The sequence below is a fragment of the Trachypithecus francoisi genome, unplaced genomic scaffold (assembly GCF_009764315.1).
Source record: "Trachypithecus francoisi isolate TF-2019V2 unplaced genomic scaffold, Tfra_2.0 Lachesis_group5, whole genome shotgun sequence".
In the NCBI taxonomy this organism is placed as follows: domain Eukaryota; kingdom Metazoa; phylum Chordata; class Mammalia; order Primates; family Cercopithecidae; genus Trachypithecus; species Trachypithecus francoisi.
The window spans coordinates 49,676,054-49,698,416 of record NW_022681470.1 but is presented as its reverse complement, the minus strand read 5'-3'; the positions used below and the strand labels follow the sequence as shown (position 1 = coordinate 49,698,416).

The following is a 22,363-nucleotide window of genomic DNA, read 5'->3' as shown; positions in this document are numbered from 1 at the left end:
CTACCTAATGGAACTTCAATAAAAACTGAACACCAAAGCTTAGTGGTGCTTCCTGGTTGGTGAACACATCGATGTGCTGGGATGGTGCCGTTACTTGATTTGATGGGAAGATGATATGGAAGTTACGCACTAGGGACCCTCCCAGACCTTCCCCATGTGTCTTTTCATTTGGCTGATCCAGAATGTATCCTATATAATAAAACTCTAATCCTAAGTACTACACTTTCCTGAGTCTGAGTTGTTCCAGTGAATTATTGAACCTAAGGGGGTCATGGGAATCACCAAATTTATAGCTAGTTGTTCAGACGTGTGGGTGACCTGGAGACCCCCAAAGTACAGCTGGAATCTGAAGTAAGGGAAGATTTGTGAAGGATTAAGCCCTTAACTTATGGAGACTGCACTAACTCTAGATGGTCAGTGCCAAAAATGACTTTTAGTACACCAATTTTGGTTGAAAGAGAAAAATGTCACAGAATGAAAACCATTTTAGTAAATAGCAGTAATTCAGTCGTTTTTGGTGGAAATCCTTTGGTGTGATCTAAACCAAAATGAGATCAGCTTTGCTTCAAAATGGTTTTGCCAAATAAGAGAACCTGCTGAATATTTAAAGTATCAATCTCTATGCATTTTGTCCTTTTTCATAGTGTTCAGGAATTAAGTTTGTTAGCAGTCAAGATTGCTTAGTCCTCAGAGTTACATTTCCATTTTGCAAAGTAACAACTGGTTGGTTTTTACTCTTAGTTTCCCTTTCCCCACCCAGCATGTAAACAACCTGCCATATCGTTGCAGAAAGGCAAATAGGGTTAAAATTGGAGACAAGACTTCCATCATTTTTGCCAAGCAGAGAGGGAAGAACTCAGCAATCATATAATTCTGCTCAAAGTAAGTGTATCTGAGAACTATTCAAATGTTCACAGGAGGGCATACGACCTCTCTCTTCCCTGCTACTCTTTGGATGTTACACTTTGTTATTTGTCATCAAAATTGGCCTTTTCCTTTATCTCCTTGTGGTAAAACTTGATGGCATCTGAATTTACACTGTCTCCTTGACAGTTGTGCTGCTTCTGCTTCTTTCTAGCAGTTTCTACTTTTCCTTTCATTTTATTATCCTGCTTTTTATTTCCATTTTGTTTTTATAGTCTCTGTGTACTGTCCTGACATTTAGATGGTCTTACCTTCAACACGGCAAGGATGTCACGCTATCACGTACAAATAACAATGTGCTTTCTTAGCTCATTTCCCTAGCATGACTCTTTTTGACATGTCAAAAGCAAGTTTTTGAGAAACCAATTGTGTTTTTATTTTGCCCTAAGGGTTCTTAACCCAATGTCTCTTCTTTTATTCTTATTTTATTATCCAAGGGAAAAATTTTTACTTAGTTTATTTTTTTAAAGCCAGTACTTTGCTCCTCAGTTGTTTGTTGAATTTATTCCCACTGCATGAGTAGTTGTATTCTTTTGAAATAATGTGTCAAATCTTTGTACCCAAAGATTAAAAAATTAAAAGTAAAATACATCTTACCAGATGTGCTTGGAAGATCTTATTTCTTTGCAGAGAACAACTTATTTTTTTCAGCGGATGTGTTTTTCTCTGGAAAATATAATTAGTTAACAGTAGGGGGTCAAGTTTCACTGAACAGAATTGCTCATTCAAGTAAGATGAATGAATTTTGGTTTGAGGGCATCATAGTATGCTTTATTTATAGTTGACTAGGTTGCTCCAGTTACTGAAGAGCATTCATATGCTACTTAGTGTAGCAACACAGTGCATAAACCCTGTTCATCACAAATTTTTTTTACATTATAATTCTGTTTTATTGTAAGCAATAGGTTTGCAAATAATAAATAATTTTACAGGTTCAAACTCAAAGCATTCATTGGTTTATTAAGATAAATTTGCAAAGCTAATATTGTTGGCTGCTTTCCTAGTCTATGGTTTTGTTCTAGTTCTCTTAACTGTATTCTTTTGTCCACATTTTGTATAGGAAATATACTATTTTCTCCCCTTCTGTGTATTGTTGTGAAGAGGGGATAAATATCAACAGTGATGGAATCTACTCTAATTACTTGCCAAGACTAAAAATCCATAAACAACTCTGTTTACTAAGTCAAAGGAATGCTGCATAAAAATTTTGTAGTAAGTTAACATTTTTCCTGATTATGAAAGCAATACATGCCATCACAGGAAATATAGAAATATAGCAAACTACACGAAAGTATATCATTCCATGAGAATATCTGATCACTTCCTGTGCATTTCCTTCCAGTCCTCTCTTTGCGTGGACATCTTCAATATGCACATAGATAAGCAGTTGCTTTTGCGACAGAGTTGAGATCATATTTATAATTACCTTTTAATTGATTTTTGCTTTATTACACTTTGTCCTTAGCAGACAAAAAGAAGATTAGGACAAATTTACAAAAGCAATCTTTATTCTTCTTTACATAAAACTGCATATATAACTGCATTAAGAGAGAAGGTAATATAGTTTATCGTTTATTTTGCTATTTCTCTGTGCTCTGTGTTTGCTTTCTACTTTGTACTTTCTCTTCAATGATCAGATATTACCCAAAGTATTATCTAATCAGAATAAAATCTTCAAAAATAAAGTTTGTTTCAGCTTTGAGCATGACTCAGTCAAAACTGATCAAATTGCTGGAAGAGCTAAATATCTCACAGAATAAAACTCACCTGGTACAATTATCTTCTGTAGCTGCATTAGCCTGAATAATCCATCTGTAATTTATGTGTGTGTCTGAAAACATTTGCTACAACATTGCTTTCCCTATGTCTAAATCATGTTTAAACATTAATTAAAATTGCTAGTCTATCAGCCACAACCAAGTACCAAATTCTTTGTGTGTATACTGTTTAAGTGTAGATACCTTTCAAAGAAAACTAGAATTTGTGGTTTCTGATCTTAGGAACAGGAAGAGAGAAGGAGGGAATTAATACCTGTTGCTTACTTCTATTTTGGACATTGTTAGGTAGTCGATACACTAAATCAACAGTCCCCAACCTTTTTGGTACCAGGGACTGGTTTTGTGGAATACAATTTTTCCATGGATGTGGTGGTGGCAGGGGATGGTTCTGGGATGAAACTATTCCATCAGTTTCATTGGACATTAGTTAGATTTGCTTAAGGAGTGTGCAACCTAGATCCCTCGCATGCACGGTTCACAATAGGGTTCGTGCTCCTGTGAGAATCTAATGCTGCCACTGATCTGGCAGGAGGTGAAGCTCAGGCAGTAAAACTTGCTTGCCTACCACTCACCTCCTGCTATGTGACTGGGTTCCTAACAAGCCATGGACCAGTACAGGTCAGTGGCCCGGAGGTTGGGGTCCCCTATGCTAAATCCTTACAAAAATTCTGCAAAGTAAGTCTCCATCCTACATCTACTAAATTCTGTCAGTTCTATGTCTCAATAATTGCATTGCACTTCATGCATGTTGATAATAAAAAGATTTATTTATTTTAACCTAACAGACAATATCCAGGAAAATAGTCCAGGACTGGCACAACTGTTCTAGGAAGTTACCAAGGCTCTGCAAAGGCATCTGAGGGGGTAAGTCTTATTGGGCATAACACTGTAAATAAGTAAGGGTAATATTAATGATAAAGGACAAAATGAATGCCTCTAGAATTTCTCCATTACCATTATCACCCCTTATTCATTAGGATCAATATCCTCTTTTGCCTGAATTTCTGCAATTGTCTTATAATTTGCCACTCAGCCTCTCGTCTTATTTAACACCAGTCCACTCTTTTTTTTGTTTTGTTTTGTTTTTGTTTTTGTTTTGTTTCGGTTTCGAGATGGAGTCTTGCTCTGTCACCTAGGCTGGAGTGCAGTGGTGTAATCTCGGCTCACTGCAACCTCCACCTCCTGGGTTCAAGGGATTCTCCTGCCTCATCCTCCCAAGTAGCTGGGATTACAGGCATGTGCCACCACGCTGGGCTAATTTTTGTATTTTTAGTAGAGATGGGGTTTCACCATGTTGGCCAGGCTGGTCTCAAACTCTTGACCTTGTGATCTGTGATCTGCCCACCTTGGCCTCCCAAAGTGCTGAGATTACAGGCATGAGCCACTGCGCTCAGCCCTCAGTCTACTCTTTATATTCTGGCAGACTGATCTGTCTTCTTTGACGCTAACAGGAACACATCGCTCATTTGCTTTAAGCACTTCAGTGACTTCTCATTGCTGTTAGGACTAAGTTCAGACTTTTTAAAATGGTATTCAAAAGCCTTCAAAATTTGGAGTTTATTACATCTTCCATCTCCATGTCACAAATTATGTTTTAGCCAGATCACATTTTCTTTCTTTCTTTACTTATTTTTATATTTTTGATTTTATTTTTCCATAAGTTAATAGCGTACAGGTGGTATTTGGTTACATGAGTAAGTTCTTTAGTGGTGATTTGTGAGATCCTGGTGCACCCATCACCCAGGCAGCATACACTGCACTGTATTTGTTGTCTTTTATCCCTCGCCCCCTTCCTACTCTTACCCTCAAGTCCCCGAAGTCCATTGTATCACTCTTTTATTTTTTCTTCTGATTTTCAGAGATACATTTTATAAACTCTAAAATTGCAATAGGTCCTCAAGTCCCCTCCTAACACCATACAGTACCCATTGGCTTCCAAATAAGGATGAGGGAGGGAGGGTGAGTTTTTACTAGAAAGTCTTTTATATATATGTTTGTATAACAAACCTGCAGAATGTATAGGTTTGTTACATAGGTATACATGTACACCTGTATACACAGGTGGTTTGCTGCAACTATCAACTTGTCATCTCAGTTTTAGGCCCTGCATGCATTACATGTTTGTCTTAATGCTCTCCCTCCCCTTGTCCCCCATCCCCTGACAGGTCCTGGTGTGTGATGTTCCCCTCCTGTGCCCATGTGTTTTCATTGTTCGACTCCCACTTATGAGTGAGAACATGTGGTGTTTGGTTTTCTGTTCCTGTGTTAGTTCCTGTGTGCTGAGAATGATGGCTTCCAGCTTCATCCATGTTCCTGCAAAGGACATGAACTCATTCTTTTTTATGGCTGCATAGTATTCCATGGTGTATATGTGCCACATTTTCTTTATCCAGTCTATCATGGATGGGCATTTGGGTTGGTTCCAAGTCTTTGCTATTGTAAATAGTGCTGCAATAAACATATGTGAGCCAGAGTACATTTTCAGTTCCTTAAATGTACCCTAGCTCTTTCATCTTTCAGACTTTATTTAGACTGTTCCAAGGAAGACAGCCTGAAATGCCTTCAAAATATTGAATAAAGCAGGTTAGAATTTTGCATGGTCATGTTCTTCTCTTCCAAACATCAATACATATGTATATTTTGCTTGAAATTTGTAGCCCTATCAATCTATCCTTCATTTTGCTACTGTTGATAGACACATGGCTGTGGTATATAATCAGTTGGTGCCCTAATTCTTTTTGAAGTAAATAACGGGATATATACAGTTATAAAAAGCAATGTCTTTCAGTCTCAAGGTCCATAATGGAGGTATAGCAGGAAGAGCCACAGACAAAACCCCTCAGGCACTGAGTTAAAGGAAGGAGTTTATTCGGAAGCATGGGCAAGACTCCTGTTTCAAGAGCCGAGCTCCCCGAGTGAGCAATTCCTGTCCATTTAAGGGCTCACAACTTTAAGGGAGTCCGCGTGAGGGGGTCCTAATCAATTGGGGAAGCGGTGGGTACGTGACTGGGGATTGCGTGCACCAGAACGCACAGAACGAAACAGAAAAGGACAGGAATTTTTACAGTGCTTCTCCATACAATGTCTGGAATCTATAGAAAACATAACCAGTTAGGTCAGGGGTAGATCTTTAACTACCAGGCCCAGGGTGTGACGCCGGGCTGTCTGCTTGTAGATTTCATTTCTGCCTTTTCGTTTTTACTTCTTCTTTCTTTGAAGGCAGAAATTGGGCATAAGACAATATGAGAGGTGGTCTCCTCCCTTAGAGGCCGTATGTAACTGAAAGCTGGAGTGTTATTCACATGTAGCCATTTTTTTTCCCAAATCTTTCAAGTATTTAAAGACAAGCTGGAATTACATGTTTGTAATGTAAATTTTGATTTTTAAACATGAGTCAACTCTGGCCAAATAAAACATCTCTGTTGGTGAAATCCAACTCCAACTCAATAGCTGCCGGTTTGCAATCTTTGTACTATTCCTTTGGTCTGAAATATTTTTTTTTTCTTCTTACTTAATTCACTTTACACCAACCCTTGATTTTTGCTTTTTGTTTGTCTAACTTCTCCATTTCTTAGGTCATACTTTAAATATCGTTTCCTCCCAGGAGTCTTCCCAGATCTGGGTTAGTTCCTTCTCCCATGCGCCCCAGCAGTGGCCTGCTCTGTCTGCATCAGCATGTGATTGACACCTCATTATGCTTGGAAGTTTAGTGAGAACTGGGGTCATTTCTGTCTTAATGATTTATTTATTCCTTCAACAAATGTTTTAATGAGCACCTGCTATGTGCTAGTGCTGTCCTAAACACGAGGGATTCAGCAACTAACAAGATAGAAAAACTCCCTACCTTCATGAGCTGGGGAGAAAGATAATAAACAGGAGAAAGAAATAAAATATACTGTATATAATATAGTGACTCTCTCTGAATCTCTTTTAGGCAAACTGAAATAACTCTATGCTAGGTCCTTTATCTATATGCTACTCTATAAGCAAGGACAGGCTTAAATGCTTCTCAATCTTTCTTTTTTTTCATTATTGCATCCTTAAGGAGTCTTTCCAGGCTTTTTTTTTTTTTCTCTCTCTAAATCCATGCCAACTCCCCCTTCCCCTCCATGACATTTTAATACCACAAATATACCTTACATTGGTTTATGCACTATGGTCTTTTGGAGAGCCATAGACCATTATATATTTTTTCACAACTCAAGAACAGATTTTTGTTCTTTTGGGGGGCAATACTGCCCCTGTTGAGAATGCATAGGTTATATTATGCTGCTGTTGCAATTATTCCCAATGTTGGTGGTCAAGAGCAACAACAGTATGCTACATAACCACCAGAGGTCAGCTGTATGCTCTGGGACCCAGGGGTGACAGTCACTATCTGTAACATTGCTCATCTCCAAACAGAGAGAAAGAGAGCATGGTGAGTCACAAAGAACTGTTCACAGCCTCTGAAACTTCTGCTCAGCAGTGACACAAGCTGCTTTTCACATTTCATGAGCAAACCAAATCACATGCCCATACTTTATTTTTTGCTGGGGAGAGGTGGGATGGAAAGTACAATTTAACCAAAGGGCTGCAAGGAAAATAGTTACCAGAATACTTATAAAGAGCCCTAATGACTATCATAGTTACCCTCCCAATAATCCTGTGAGGTGGGGAGGGAGAATCAACCAACTCTTAGGGAATCAAAGTAATTTGTCCAAAAGCCCACAGAGGCCAAGCTAGGACCCAGGTAACTGTCTGGCTCTTACCTGTTCATCTTTCTCCTTGCCTCTGGGATTCAACCTTGCCCCATAGTGCTGCACTTGGTTCACAGACTTCCCAAGAGGTCTTCGGGTCCCTTCCTCTAGAGTCAAGCAAGCTACAGGTCCCTGTGATAGGCCTTGGGAAGAGGAGAGGAATTTCCTCTCCTAATTTCAAGGAAGACATTTTTCCCTTGCCAGAGATTTGGACCATGGAATTTCTTGTTCTGTTTTAACAAGACAACATAGCAGAGGAGAAAATTTTGGATTGTTCTTGTGTCAGAGCGTAGCTGGGTTCATTTCTGGCAGGTTTGGTGATGATTCTGCTGTCAATGATCTTCTCTTCAGCAAGTCTACATATGGGACCTGCTCAATGTTCATTTGGAAGGAACGTGTGTTAGAATGATTATTTGCTGGGAGCTGATGGAAGCTGGGCATAGCATAGTTTGGGGTATGTCGAGGTTTTTGGGAACCTGAACAGTAATCTGGTTTAACCCTACTTTTGGACCAATAAAAAAACAGTGACTTAGGTTCCCACAGTGGCCAGTGGCAGAGAAATCAGTCCCAGGACTCTTTGCTGTCAATATTATGTGCTTCTTTTTTCCTCTCTGGGAGGAGGATTTTCTGTACATCCAAAGGGGAGATCCTCCTATGGATGCCCTTTGCTTCCTTGCCAAGTTTGCTCGTCCTTAGGCCCCCTTACTAATTTCTTCTTCTCAAAAGAGAAATGCATTGTGGTTTCTAGAGGAGAGTCCAGGTCTGAGTTTATCCAAACTTGGCAGAAGCTCCTGGCAAGTTTCCTCTTGGGCTGTCTGGTTTAGTTCCGTGGGCTGCTCTGGGACATCACAGCTGGAGAGCAACTGGTCTCTCTCAAGGGCTGGGAAAATGCCATGTGAATTCTCTGCAACTCATGGTCCACTGTGGATTTTCAGCAGCAAAACCGTCCTGGGTCCTGGAGAGTCCCAGTACCCAGAGTGCTTGCTTTTGAGCCCTCTGAATATGCTATGGGAATTCTGCAGCCACCTGATGTGACTTTTGTGCCTCTCCCCAACTGATCAAGCCTGGACCATACAGATTCTGTAGCTTTTATTTTCCTATGTCCAGCACAGTTTTTGTATCTCATAAGTACTTACTGATCCAAAATGCACTGGATTTAACAGAATTGAACTGCAGATGAAAAAGAGAAATCTCTCAGAATTTCAAGTATATTGATCAAAGTTGCACAGCGAGTAAGGAATTGAGTTCAGAATTTGAATTCAGACTGCCTGACTCCACCGCATTATGTTACCTCCATGATCCAGGTTGAATTAAACAATAAACTTACTATCAGGAATACCTCCATGGTAGACTGGGTGACTAGGAAAGCTCCTGTCTCATCCACACATTGGAATTGTTTAGAACAGTGAAGAAGGCAGTGAGACTAGCCTGACTGCCCCTAAAATAGCTTAAATTCCTTATAGTTATCTTGTCATAAAGTAGTGAAAAGGGCCACATACAGAAGCAGGAGTCAGTCACCTCTGTGGTCTTTGCCTAGTAAACTTGCATTATGGTAATTGGCCCAATCTGCTTTGTGGTCAACCACTAGTGCCCTTTTCTCATGGTTTGTTTGTGCACAGAATGTGTCTAGTCTGAGGAACTAAACATATTAGGAAAGAGGGCTCAGTTCAGCTTGCTTCAGCCCAAAGCTTGACCGGTAGCTGAACTCCTAAGAGGTTCCCCAAGCTCCGGTTTAAATAAAAAAACGAAATAGCAAAAATCTTCCAACCCCCCCAAAAAACAAATAAATAGTATGCATTCATGCAATTCTTGTTTTCATTGGAGATCTGGATGAAGATAAGGTGGAAATCATGCCACTGCCTGTTTGTATATGATTTAGTGCCCAAATATAGTCACTGAATTTGGTGTATCTTCAAGAACTGCACTGGAAATTTATAGGCTACACTATAAACCCTGCATCTCATTTCTGAAAAACTGTTCCTAGACTTGAACTACCTCAAAAGATTCCACAACTGTGGATGATTTTGTTGCAGCTAAGAAGCCTGATGTGCTTTATTCTAGGCACACTTTTTTTTTCTTCTCCCCAAAGAGACTCAAAACAACCCTAGTTGTTCAAAGGCATTCATCAAAGGTAATTTTTTAGAAATGGGATTAATATTGTCACACTCTTTCCATTTGCGTTGTGGAAGGATTAACTCTGAATATTTATATGAAATTGAATTGTGCGTATTTCTTCCCTTCAAGTACAAGTTTCCTTAGAAAAAAAGACAGGTATATTAATATCCTGCCTGGCAGTGACTGGAAAAGCAGGAATTCACATAAGATAAAACACACGTAGGGCCCTTACTTCTACGTTAGGTTATTTTATCATGTCACAGATGGTATACAACAGACTTTAACTCTGGTTTAATACCATGAGCTGTTTGGGGACATCACAGCTGGAGAACAACCAACCTATTTCAAGGGCTGGGAAAATGCCACGTGAATTCTCTGCAACTCATGGTCCACTATGGGTTTTCAGCAGCAAAATTGTCCTGGGCCTTGGAGAGTCTCAGTACCCAGAGTACTTGCCTTCAAGCCTTCTGAACACACTGTGGGAATTCTGCAGCCACTTGACATGGTATATGGAAAACCAACACAGTGGTTGGTATTCACCAAGACTCTTCCCAGGGTGCTTTGTTCTTTTTGTTGTGACCATTTATCATAATGAAATCATGCAGTGTGTCCTGGCTATATCTGCTTGAAGGCACACAATAAGAAAATAAAAACAAAAGAATCGAAGATAAAATTTTTTAAAAATAAAGAAATTGGGCAGTATGTAGCGTGAAGTGACCAATCCTAGTTTCAAAGTAAGATTTAGATAGAAAAAGATAGGAAATAGCAACTCACAAATTGACAGTCTCTGGGATTTGAAGAAAATGACAACATCTCAGGCAGTCTTGTATTGAAATGGATAGCTGTGATTATCTCTTCTTTGTCTCCTGCAACCGGAGGGAAAGTTCTTAAAGAGATTCAAATCATCAAAGATCCATGGAGCAACAGACACATCTTTCAGATAGGATTTCTGGTTGGAATCCAGTTGCTTAGTGTTGAAAAGAGAGTTATTACTGACCCTCCCACTAGCTGTACTTGACAGTGGAATCTACTGAAACACATCCAGGAATGGTTCAATATGCAACATAATAAAGTATTCACAGAGATTCTTATTTTTTTTCTTCTCATCTACCTTTTTTTTTTTCCCCTAAAGGAGAGCTGATTTTAATTGGAATTCTAATACAATTCCATTACAGTCAAGGTCTGTAAAGGTGACACATGGAAATAGACAACTTTGCATGTGAGGGCGATCTGGCTGCAGCAGTCTTTCATGTCATTGATTGTCAGGGTTGATTTGGCTGCTCTGGCTACCTAGGTGAGTCTCCCCTTCCTCCCTCATTGCTCCATGTGCATCCTTTCTGAAGCTGCATGCTTGGTCAAAGGGGAGGACCATTTCCAATAGAGGACTGGTCTTTGGTCAAGGGTATACAAGTAACTGCACTCCCCTGCTAGAACCTCCAAAGAAGCTCTCAAGGAAATATAGGACCCACAAAATAAGCCTCTCCCCATTTTTTGTCAATTTGACAGCAGCAAATTTTCGATCTTAGCCTTCTCCTTAATCCTTTGTTTAGAAAACTGTTTCTCTGCTGCTGCTTTTCTGTCTTCTTTTTCCCTAAGATTAAGATCAAAGGCACAGTTCAGGTCACTTATCCTCACTCAACCGAGCTACTATTTTGATTAGAGTGTGAATATTCATTAGATTCTACCAGTATGTGATGGCTCATTAATTGTATTACCCTGAGGACTCATGTCACCTTGTGTACTTCACGTTAATCCAGACTTTTTAATTTTGTTCAACTCATCTCTTCAGATAGACAATCTTCCAACTATCTCTTCATCTCTGACATAAAGTGCTGCTAACATTCAGCATTAGATTGAAGGAGAAGAGCAGAGAGCCTGTCTCATACATGAAGAAATTCCCTGAAGTGTTTTGCACAATTTGTATGCATTGAATACTCTGTGAGTGTTCGTTAAAGGAATGAATGAGAGAATGAGGAAAAGTCAGTATCCAGCTTTGCATCTACTCAGCCACTCACTAGCTGTGTGGCTTGGGAGAGCCATTTGATCTCTCCAACCTCCGTTTCCTTACCTGTAAATAAGCGAGGGGTCAGATGATTCCTCATTTGCTTTCAATACTTAGGTTAGATATTCTCATCCACTTACTTTTGACCTACACCCAGTGAAGCAGGGACTTAATATAGGGCTTGCAAATCTTTCCTAAACCAGCAGCAAAATCCCCTTAATGTGCATTTTTTTTCTAACTACTTCATACAATATCTTTAAACTAGGGCAAAGAAGATTTAATGAGAAAAAGTCAAAAGACTTTCAAGTTCCAGTAAGAGGAGAACTTTTCTGAGAGGTGCTACCAAAGCTTAATATTTTGGAAACAAAAGCTCTGGAAGACAATTGTATTTTCATTCCCTCCCTGCAGAAAATATCTTTACATATCATATTGTAGTACTTTCCTGTTTCATCTAATATTGATAAACTACTCAAGTGCATTGACCAGGGCATTTTCAATTACTTTTGTATCCCAAGTACCTAGATCAGTGTCTCGTAATAGGTGCTCAATAATGTTGAGCTACACTGTTAAAATGGAGGTTCCGAAAGACTTGAAATAACTTGCCAGGATAACTTGGCTAGTGGTGGTGTAAGATTATGAGACTATTTTCTGATTCCAGATACACAACTCTTTCTAATATGGTGCTTGATTACACTGAGCCATTACCAACATTTAATATCTGAGCAAAGACTAATTATCCAATAGTGACACCAATTATGAGGACCACATACTGAGTCATTTTGATGGATTTGAGATGCATAAGATACAAGCTGCAGCCAGGGTGGCTCTGAGGAGCCAGGCGTGGGTACGGAGATTCTCTGTCTCAAAAATTTTGTTTAAACAAAGCAAGGAAGGAAGAGATGAGTAAAATCTCCAATGGCTTCTTAAAAATAATTTTGCTGGAGTGGAGACTGAATGACCCAAAAGACAATTTGAATTTCAACCCTGGGTGGATGCTAGACTCGGTAAACTGATGTGGAGAGATTTTCTGTTACATTTTTCTTATACACACTTGAAAACAATGATTTTTTTTTAAATCAAAGAAGTGAGGAATATTACCTAAGTCATTTTGGAAATGCTCTGAAGCAATTTCATCTGAAGCAATAATTACTTCCAGTATGTAACTCACCAAGAAAAGTTGAAAACAGGAAAATAAGCAAAACTACTGAGTATAAGAGCTAGGAATTGTGTGAATCAGGATCACTTACTTAATTTCATTTTTTGATGTGACTAATAAACCAAATCAAGCATTGCATCTTGAATTCTGAAAAAAAAAATGAAGCAAAACAAGTGTATATATATATATATATATATATATATATTATATATATATATATACAGTGCATTTTTTTAAGCATTTGACTTGGTTAAAATTTAATGACAGATTTACACTGTGATTTTGGTGAATATTGTTTCAAATTATTATACATCTCTACATATTGACCAAAATTTTTATCTGACTTTTTATATAATTTTAAAAGTAATTTGCTCTATGCTGTTTTTTATTATTTATGTAAAAACTATAGAAAAAGTGTTTAGAAGGCTTTTTTCTTTCTCTTGTTACTTTTCTTTTAATTTGAAGATTTGATGAGTAGAGAGAAACCATGAAATTCATTTTATAAAAATATTTATTAAAATTCTTCAGAAATCGAAAATATAAATCATTGAAATAGTCTTAAAGTTATTTTTTTTTCTTTTATATAAGACAACAACTTGCTTTTTGGTTGCTATTTCAATTTGGATGATACAAAATTCTTTCTTCTTTGAAAAAGAAGCAATTTAAAATGCAGCCCTATTATAATTTAAGTTTATTTGTCATCTTAACTCTGCTGTTCTCTTCCATTTACTACCTTTTGCCCAAATAGACTCAGGAAGCACGTGAGCCTCCAGCTGAACTTCACTGTAGAAAGTTGTAAGAAAGGCCAAGAGCTGAAGCAGAAGAGCAAGCAAGAAAGAAAATTCTCTGCAGGCTCTGTCTTGTACTGGAGTTGCTACCTTTAGCCCGCTGGATCACTGTGCTTGAAATTCCCACATTATTCGTTCTGCAAAGTTAAGACATAAAATAAGATCCTGACAAAAGAGCCTTTCCTTTGACCAGTTAATTCCAGTTTCTGAAGTTCACATTTTAAAAATAATCTAAGAGAAATAAAAAGCTAGAAGCACAGTGGTGCTCACTGAGATATTACCTCTAATAACAGAGAGAGGAAAATAATAAAAAATAGCCCGTATGAGGAGAATGGTGAAATGAATGATTTATACTCTTTATTTGTAATACTCTAACAATAATGAACCATCACACCTCCGTCCTTCACACAAGGTGTTCCTCTGGCTTGGCATGTCCTCACTGCTTCATAGTTGTCCATCTGTCCCCCTATATGGGACCTTCTCTGATGGCCTTCAGTTAACCACCATCTTCTGAGTTTTCATCTCTTTCAACTGAGCACATCTCTAGCATTGAACTTGGTGCACATGTGCATATAGGTCAATCAATTCTTCAAAATTTTCAAATTCATTTCTATACCCATTCTCAGCACCTATGCACAGCTCTCAATAAGAGCCTGGGCATTCAATGAACATCAAAAGAAATGAATACTAAGTAGATCTGTAAAGAATACTATGTGATCTTCAATGTGAAAATACAAAAATAGGTGATAGATTATTATGTGACACATAAAATATAAAATAGTATACACATTTTGACTTCAAGTTTGTAAAAAATACATGAGGATGGTTATATGCAAAAAGTTACATAAGGGTAGTCTGAAAGAAGATGATGAATGACTGAAACAATTATCTCTTTTGAACTGCTTTCAAATTGTGCTCACTCTCTGTAGCAAATGCTGCTGCTTATTTTTCGTCCTTCACTTCAGGGCACAATGGCCCAACTTGCAACTGTCAGCTCCTGTATTTCTTTGTCTGAGGCATTGTCTGGTCATCTGAGTCAACTTTGTGAAATGTGTGGTAGGCTGAAAGTGTCAGAGAATGAATGTTTCTTCAGGAGCAGCTTGTAGGTGGTAGTTGGTGTATGAATACCCCAGCTCCTGCTTTATTTTGAGGTGTGTCATCTACCGGTGCCCAGTGTTCCTCAGAGGGATTATGCACTATTTACACGCAGTGGGGAATTGTCTGATAATTCATGCTTTATTTGCTATCACTTCTCTACCACTCACTCTTCCACTGTTCTACAATTTCTGGTATTACCTCCTGTATTAGCTTGTTCTTCACTGTTATGAAGACATACCTGAGACTAGGTAGTTTATAAAGAAAAGCAATTTAATTGGCTTATGGTTCTGTGGGCTGTATAGAGTTCTGCTTCTGGGGAGACCTTGGGCAACTTACAATCATGGCAGAAGGTGAAGGAGAAGTAGGCACATCTTCACATGGCCAGCAGGAGAGACAGAGAGAAAGCGAAGAGGGAGATGCCACACACTTTCAAATAACCAGATCTCATGAGAACTCTGTCCTGAGACAGCAGTAAAGGGATGTAGCTAAACCATTAGAAACCACCCCCGTGATTCAATCACCTCCCACCGGGCCCCACTTCCAACAATGGGGATTGCAATTCAACATGAGATTTGGTGGGGAAACAGAGCCAAACCATATCATCTCCAAAATTACAATGTGTACTTTAATCTTGTCTCAGGGTAAGTTTCTAAGATAACACAAATTAAGACACTCTCTCTCTTTTTTTTTTCCTTGTCTTTTGGGACGAAGTCTCACTCTGTTGCCCAGGCTGGAGTGCAGTGGCATAATCAAAGCTCACTTCATCCTCAAGTTCCCAGACTGAAGTGATCTTCCCACCTTAGCCTTCTGAGTAGCTAGGACTATAGATATGCACCACCACACCTGGCTAGTTTTTTCTTTTTCTTTTTAAATTTTTTGTACATTGCCCAGGCTAGTCTAAAACTGGGCTCAAGCAATCCTCCTGCCTTTGCTTCCCAAAGTGCTGTGGGATTACAAGAGTAAGCTACCACATCTGCTCAATACATTCTCTAATAACAAAAAAGTTAATAATGACATTGCAAAGTTGATTAAAATGTAAATATTATTGGGAAGGTGTAACACCTTAATTTCCAAAAGATGTTATGAAAATAATTACAATTAATGATTAAAGCTGGACACAGTTTTTACACTTGATCTTAGCCAAGAGGCTGAGAAATGATGGGCACAGTTTCTGTATGTTATTCTAGTTTCTAATAGCTACCATCATCTGTATTGTCTTTCATCTCCACTGAGAATGTGAACCACCTAAGTGCAGGAATTTTGTCTATCTCCTCCCCTCCATCATGCCATATATATCATGGAGAAAGTGCTCAACAACTGCTTGTGGGAAAAAATTACATAATTTAATAAAAGAACACCAATTCTGATCTTCTCAGACTCATTTATTGCAAATTCTTAAATGTGTGATTGATATAGTTATTTCAAAGGGTATCATGAATCATTTTAAGCTTAATGTCCTTAAATTAAAAGAAAATTATGCTCTCACAAAGTTTCTATTCAAAGAAGCATTAGGATACATTATATCAACAAAGATCCCTTCTGTAGGTTGTTCCAAGGTAGAATTGTTTGGAAAGAAAATCAACATAAATACAATAACCTTTTAGATAATAATTTCCCAATTGTTTAATAATATTTTAGTTTTTTTATAAGAGCAAATTTAGGCAAACAACTATTTAATTTTATTATCTGTACAGCTCAGTTCTACAATAGATTGTATACAACAAAAAATTTTCTGGATATAATTTTTGATAGTAAGAGGACTTAAAAACATGATTAAGAAAAGTAGGTGGGTGCAGTGGCTCACACTTGTAATCCCAGCACTTTGGGAGGCCAAGGCAGAAGGATCCCTTGAGCCCAGGAGTTTGAGACCAGCCTGGGCAACAAAGCAAGACTGTCACTACAAAGAAAAAAATTCAAATAAATAAATAATAAAAGTGGACCTTTTTTGTAAGAATCCACACATTTCAGCTATTTGTGTAATATTAGACATATCTAAATATTTAGAAATATATGAATACATTTATGTTGTTATATACAGATATTTGGTGGTCTATTGATAGAAACTGGATACAATACAAGCATTTCTTTTACAGCATGCTTATTCATTACAGGAACTGGATTCATCATAATAAAATAATTCAGATGTTTCATTATCATGATCATAACTGCTTGTTATAAGATTATTAGCAACAACACCTCCCAAGGATGAAAAAAAAGTTAAATGCTGGTATATGAAAAGCATGGAAATGAGATCTTTTTATTTGGTAGCTGGTACCTTGTTAGCTCTTTTGTTTTTCTGTTTACTGATGACAGTGTGACTGTACTACAAGCAATAAGTCAAGGTCAGGGCCAACGGCCCAGCATGAGTTTTTCAATCAAAGGACAAATGAGAAATTATTTTGATTTGTTTTTTTCAGCCTTGAGCATGCAATTTATATTTTTAAAAATTGATAAAAACCAGGATTCTCAGGCTCCACCCTAAGGATTTGGATACAATAGGCCTGGGAAAGAGTTTAGGAATCTGCCTTTTTACCGAGTTCCTCAAATAATCTTATGCAAGTGAACCTCAAACCACACATTGAGAAACACTGTTCCAGCCTCTAGCTGCCTTTTCCTCATTAAAAAAATATAAATATATATGATTTTTTAGCAAGAGATTCTTAATGAATGCAGATATCATATATTATTGGAACACAGTGTAATGTGCTGCAGACCTATCATACCAGTGTTAATAAGATTTTATCTGGACCCTTCTCACCCCAAGCTGTGGAACTAACAACTGCTTTGAGAAGCATGATCAAAACGAAGAAGCTGTAACAAAATCTTTAAAAACAAACAAAGACTTATTTTGCAATTTACTTTAATTGCCTATCTTTCATAATAATATATTAATTCATTGTTCACTGGATACCTGGTTTCTTAAAGGCCCAATGGAAAAATGTGAGGAGTTTTTGCTGTCTTGTCTTAGAAGCCCAGTATTGGACTTTAACTACGTGTCTTGGAAACGAATGGTGCCATGCTTACTCCACAGAAGTGTTTCATGATATAGCGGGTGGCAAGTCTTAACCAAAAATTGGGAGTGGACTTAGACAGAAAAAGGGATGATGCCAACCTAGAATGTTGCGTGTTTTTAAAGGCAGAGATAATTCTAGAATGTTGTTTGATGTGGGAGGGTCCTACAGCCAAGCCCAAGCCCACCTGACTTCATTGAAATCCTTTCTTTTGGCCCTGAAAGCAACATTGTTTTCACTCAGTCCCCGCACTCTCTGCCCACAAAGAATTATGATGATTAATTTTTAGTGCAATCATAAATATTTTACATGTATGTACAGAAATGCCAACATCTGGCGGGGTACAGTGGCTCACGCCTATAATCCCAGCACTTTGGGAGGCCGAGGCAGGCAGATCACCTGAGGTCGGGAGTTCAAGACCAGCCTGGCCAACATGACGAAAACCCATCTATACTAAAAATACAAAAATTAGCCAAGTGTCGTGGCAGGCACCTGTAATCCTAGCTACTTGTGAGGCTGAGGCATGAGAATCACTTGAACCCGGGAGGTGGAGGTTGCAGTGATCTGAGATTGTACCACTGCACTCCAACCTGGGCAACAGAGCAAGACTCCTTTCAAATAAATAAATAAATAAATAAATAAATAAATGAGGTGCCAACATTTAGTTATCTAAAATTTAAACACAAATAATTGTATAAATTGCCACCAGATGTTCTTTGAAGAGTCATAAGAAAAGCTACTTTGCTGAGTTCACTCCAGAATGTCAAAAACATTATAAGCTTGCAGAATTAGTAAAACCATGAAGTTAAATTTGTAAATTATTTTTTTAAATGAACCAATTCTATATTCTCTGCCTTTGAAAAAAAACTAACATTTTACCACATCCTGAGGCAAGTATCTATCCTCATAAATGGTTATAAATCAGTTTACTTTGGGAATATGTTACAAACAGACAAATCCTGAAATCATAAACATTTAAAGCTAAACTAAATTATAATGATTCCTTAATTCAACCTCTTCATTTCACTAGAGCCTCCTCAGTGTACCAAGGCCTAAGTTAATTGTCTTGCTCAGGTCCACAAAACTCCAACTGCTAGTTATTCTTCTATTCTAAAACATAAAAACAAAATTAAAAGATAAAAAAAATTTTTCCCAAGAAATTATTTATTCTTGTGGCCACTTTAATCACATCAGAATCTGTAAGTGATCATTGTTATAGCCAATGCTTTTAATTTGATGTCTTAATTTTGGTATGACTAATTCAAAACATATTTGTATTCTATGTTTCTGTGGTTATATAAGATAGGAATAAAACTATGAAGAACTAGAAGGAACAAAGAACCTCATATAGGGAGAAAAAAGGAAAATCTAAAATGCTACATTTTACATCCATGTTTTAGTAGCATGCTTCATTTGTTTCTAGATTCATTCACTAATTTATTCTTCAAAAATGCTAGGAGTACAGAGATAATTATGACAGGCTCTCTATTACAGAACTCACTATTTAGCCAGAGTCAGAAGGCAACAAATACTTGAAAAATGGCAGGTGCCATGATGAGATGCAATAAAAGGAGCATCTTTAGGGCGAGGTGAGTTGAAGTTCTTCAGACTGAGAAAAGCAGAGGGCTAAATCTATCTGAGGGCTGTGGTCTATGTTAAAGCATGTGAGTGTGGATAAACTGGTCAAGTCAGGGAATGGCTGAAGCACCGTGTGTAGAGCCGGAGACAGGGTTGGAAACATGCTCTGAGGTCAGGTTACAGCCCGGTACCAAAGACAGTAACTACATATGGCTACTTTAAATTGAGAAGTGCTTTATGTATAAAATACACATTGAATTTTAAAGATTTAGTAGAAAGGAATGTCGACCATCTCACCAATAATGTTTTATACTGATTATATGTTAAAATGGTCATATTTTAGATATGCTAAAGAAAATACATTATTAAATTATTTTCAGATTTTTTATTTTTTAAAAATGTGGTTGCTAGAAAATTTAAATACATATATGGCTCACATTATATTTCCATTTTAGTGGCATTATTTTTTGGACAATGGTAATGTACTCAAATTGTAGACTTTTACAATTTACTTTTTGATTTTAATTCTGTAGTACTTCAAAGTTGTCAATATCATAATTTTACCTATCATGATTTAGGTTGTATCTTTTAAAAATACTACTTTTCTATATAAACAAATAACACTATCAAATTGTTAAATACAGATAACTCTTTAACATTGTCTGTTGTTCAGTCTATATTAAAAATGTCTCAGTGGTCCCCAAAATGTCTTTATAGTTGCTTTGTCAAAATCAGGATCCAATCCAGGACCACTATTATATTTGTTGTTATGGTCCCTGAACCTGTTTTAACTTAGATTAGCTCCTTCCCTCCCCCTTATTTTTCGGCAGTCACTGAATTTATAGACCAGTGCAGATATCCATCTTTTACCTTCTGGATTCTCTGGTTTGTTTGTATTGTTTAGCTTCTTACTTTATTCTTTGTATTTCATATCAAGTGTGAATTAGACCTATAAGCCTGAGTAGATTCTAGTAAAACATTTTTTTCTTTAATATAACACATGCAATATTGGGTGCTTCCTGTTTTTCACTTCAAGAGATAATACATGCAAGATTTCACCATGATTAGTGGTGCCAAGTTTGATCATTGGATTGCAGTGAGAGCAGCTTCATTCCCCCAGTACAGACTTATAATTTTCCCTTGGTAACCAGGATGCTTTTAATTAAGAGAGTACTGTAGTTAGATCTTCACTGTGGTAGTGTAGATTGTAGGAGGGACTAAGAGAAGAAAAGAGAAAGCAGTGAGACTATCAAAGTTATTTACTATAGTTGTCTACAAAAGAGAGAGATGATGATGATCTTACTCTGAGCACCCTGGGTACTATGCTAATTTCTTAGCATGTGTTACCTTTTAAAATTCTCATACAGGGCCGGGTGCAGTGGCTCACGCCTGTAATCCCAGCACTTTGGGAGGCCGAGGCGGGTAGATCACCTGAGATCAGGAGTTCTAGACCAGCTTGGCCAACATGGTAAAACCCCGTCTCTACTAAAAATAAAAAAAATTGCCGGGCATGGTGGCAGGCACCTGTAATCTCAGCTACTCGGGGGCCGAGGCAGGAGAATCACTTGAACCGGGAGGCGGAGGTTGCAGTGAGCCGAGATCGCACCATCGCACTCCAGTCTGCGGGACAAGAGCAAGACTTCATCTCAAAAAAAAAATTCTCAAACAGGGCCGGGTGCGGTGGTTCATGCCTGTAATTCCAGCACTTTGGGAGGCTGAGGCACTTGAGGTCAGGAGTTCGAGACTGGCCTGGCCAAAATGGTGAAACTCTATCTCTACTAAAAATACAAAAAGTAGTTAGGTATGGTGGTGCATGCCTGTAATCCCAGCTACTTGGGAGACTGAGACCGGAGAATCACTTGAACTTGGGAAGCAGAGGCTGCAGTGAGCCAAGATTGTGCCACTGCACTCCAGTCTAGGTGACAGAGCAAGACTCCGTCTCAAAATAAATAAATAAATAAATAAATAAATTCTCACACAGCCCTAAAGGATAGTTTTCTTATCCCCATTGTCTTTCCAAAACTGAGATTCAGAGAAACTGAATAACGAGTCTACTCTCACACCAGCAGTGGCAAAATGGTGGTTAAAACCCAGCTGTATCTGACATCAAAATCCATGTGTTGAACCACTTTCCTGTGGTGACTGCATAACAGTTTGGTTTGAAGGGCTGTGAAGGTTATGAACATTTTTCTTAATTTGGTGACCAATGGACTACTCAGTGTATGGAAGGAAATAACTCTGAAGGATCTATATCTGATGATTAGAGTATGATTTTGTTGAATTTAGGATGTAAGTTGGATAAGTCAACTAAAAATATAGTTCTGGAGTTCATAAGACAGGTCAAAGAAAAAGTAGACTACAAAGTATAGATTAAAGAGTCATCTGCACAGAGATGTAGCTTAGGCCAGGGGAGCGTAAAAAGTCACCTGGTAAAATTCTATAGCATAGAGATACCTTCACTTCGTATTTGTAAGCCATTTGAGACTAGCAAACCAACATCAACAGGAAGACAACTGTGCAAATTAAAAATACCGTGTCTGATTTTCATAGTCCTAAAAAAGTTGAAATATCATTAAGAATTATTAGTATAATATTTTGGTATAAGTTATTTATGCTACTGTACTAGGAGGTTAGAGTATTTCCAAGGGAAGGCATTTTCCATATGGTCAGTGGATATCATGACATTATATCCAAATCATGGTCTGACAAGCCGAAGTTCACTTATTTATAGAGTGGGACAGAATTGTTTATATTAGGCTGGTCATAGAAAACCTAGGTTATATATTTACTACATGAGAGGCTAACCTGTATGTGGAACAATTCTGAATTTTGAATTAACAATTTTTAATTAAATTAACACCACAGTTGCCTCTGGAGCACTCTCTAGAAGTATAGAACTCTGAAAATTTGTTTTACTCTTTTTGAGGTTATCTGCAATGGTATGTGTTGGTAAAATAATTGTTTGAATTTTTAACAAAAGATAAAAGTTATTTTCCTGCCATCTGAAATTGTTCTTCTTCCTCTAGGGCAGCATTAAGGATCCACTACTATTCATTTACTGGTCTTTTTTCAATGATCTTTTGTGGAAGATGATAATTCATTTCTCTCAATGCTGGTTTAAATGGACATTCATCAAATGAAGATATATTTGCTCCATATTTACAAAGCTATAGA

The 22,363-nt window shown here is 37.7% G+C and overlaps 1 long non-coding RNA gene across 2 annotated transcripts; it reads left to right on the top strand.

Annotated features, from left to right (window-relative positions):
* The first annotated feature begins 747 nt into the window (after window positions 1-747).
* On the top strand, window positions 748-13,829 carry LOC117075109. Of its 2 annotated transcripts, none has more exons than XR_004433849.1 (3): window positions 748-882; window positions 3,488-3,566; window positions 13,463-13,829. It is a non-coding gene; the product is annotated as an uncharacterized LOC117075109 (long non-coding RNA). The 2 variants fall into 2 exon arrangements; XR_004433850.1 differs by lacking the exon at window positions 13,463-13,829 and adding an exon at window positions 4,868-4,913.
* The last annotated feature ends 8,534 nt before the right edge of the window (window positions 13,830-22,363 follow it).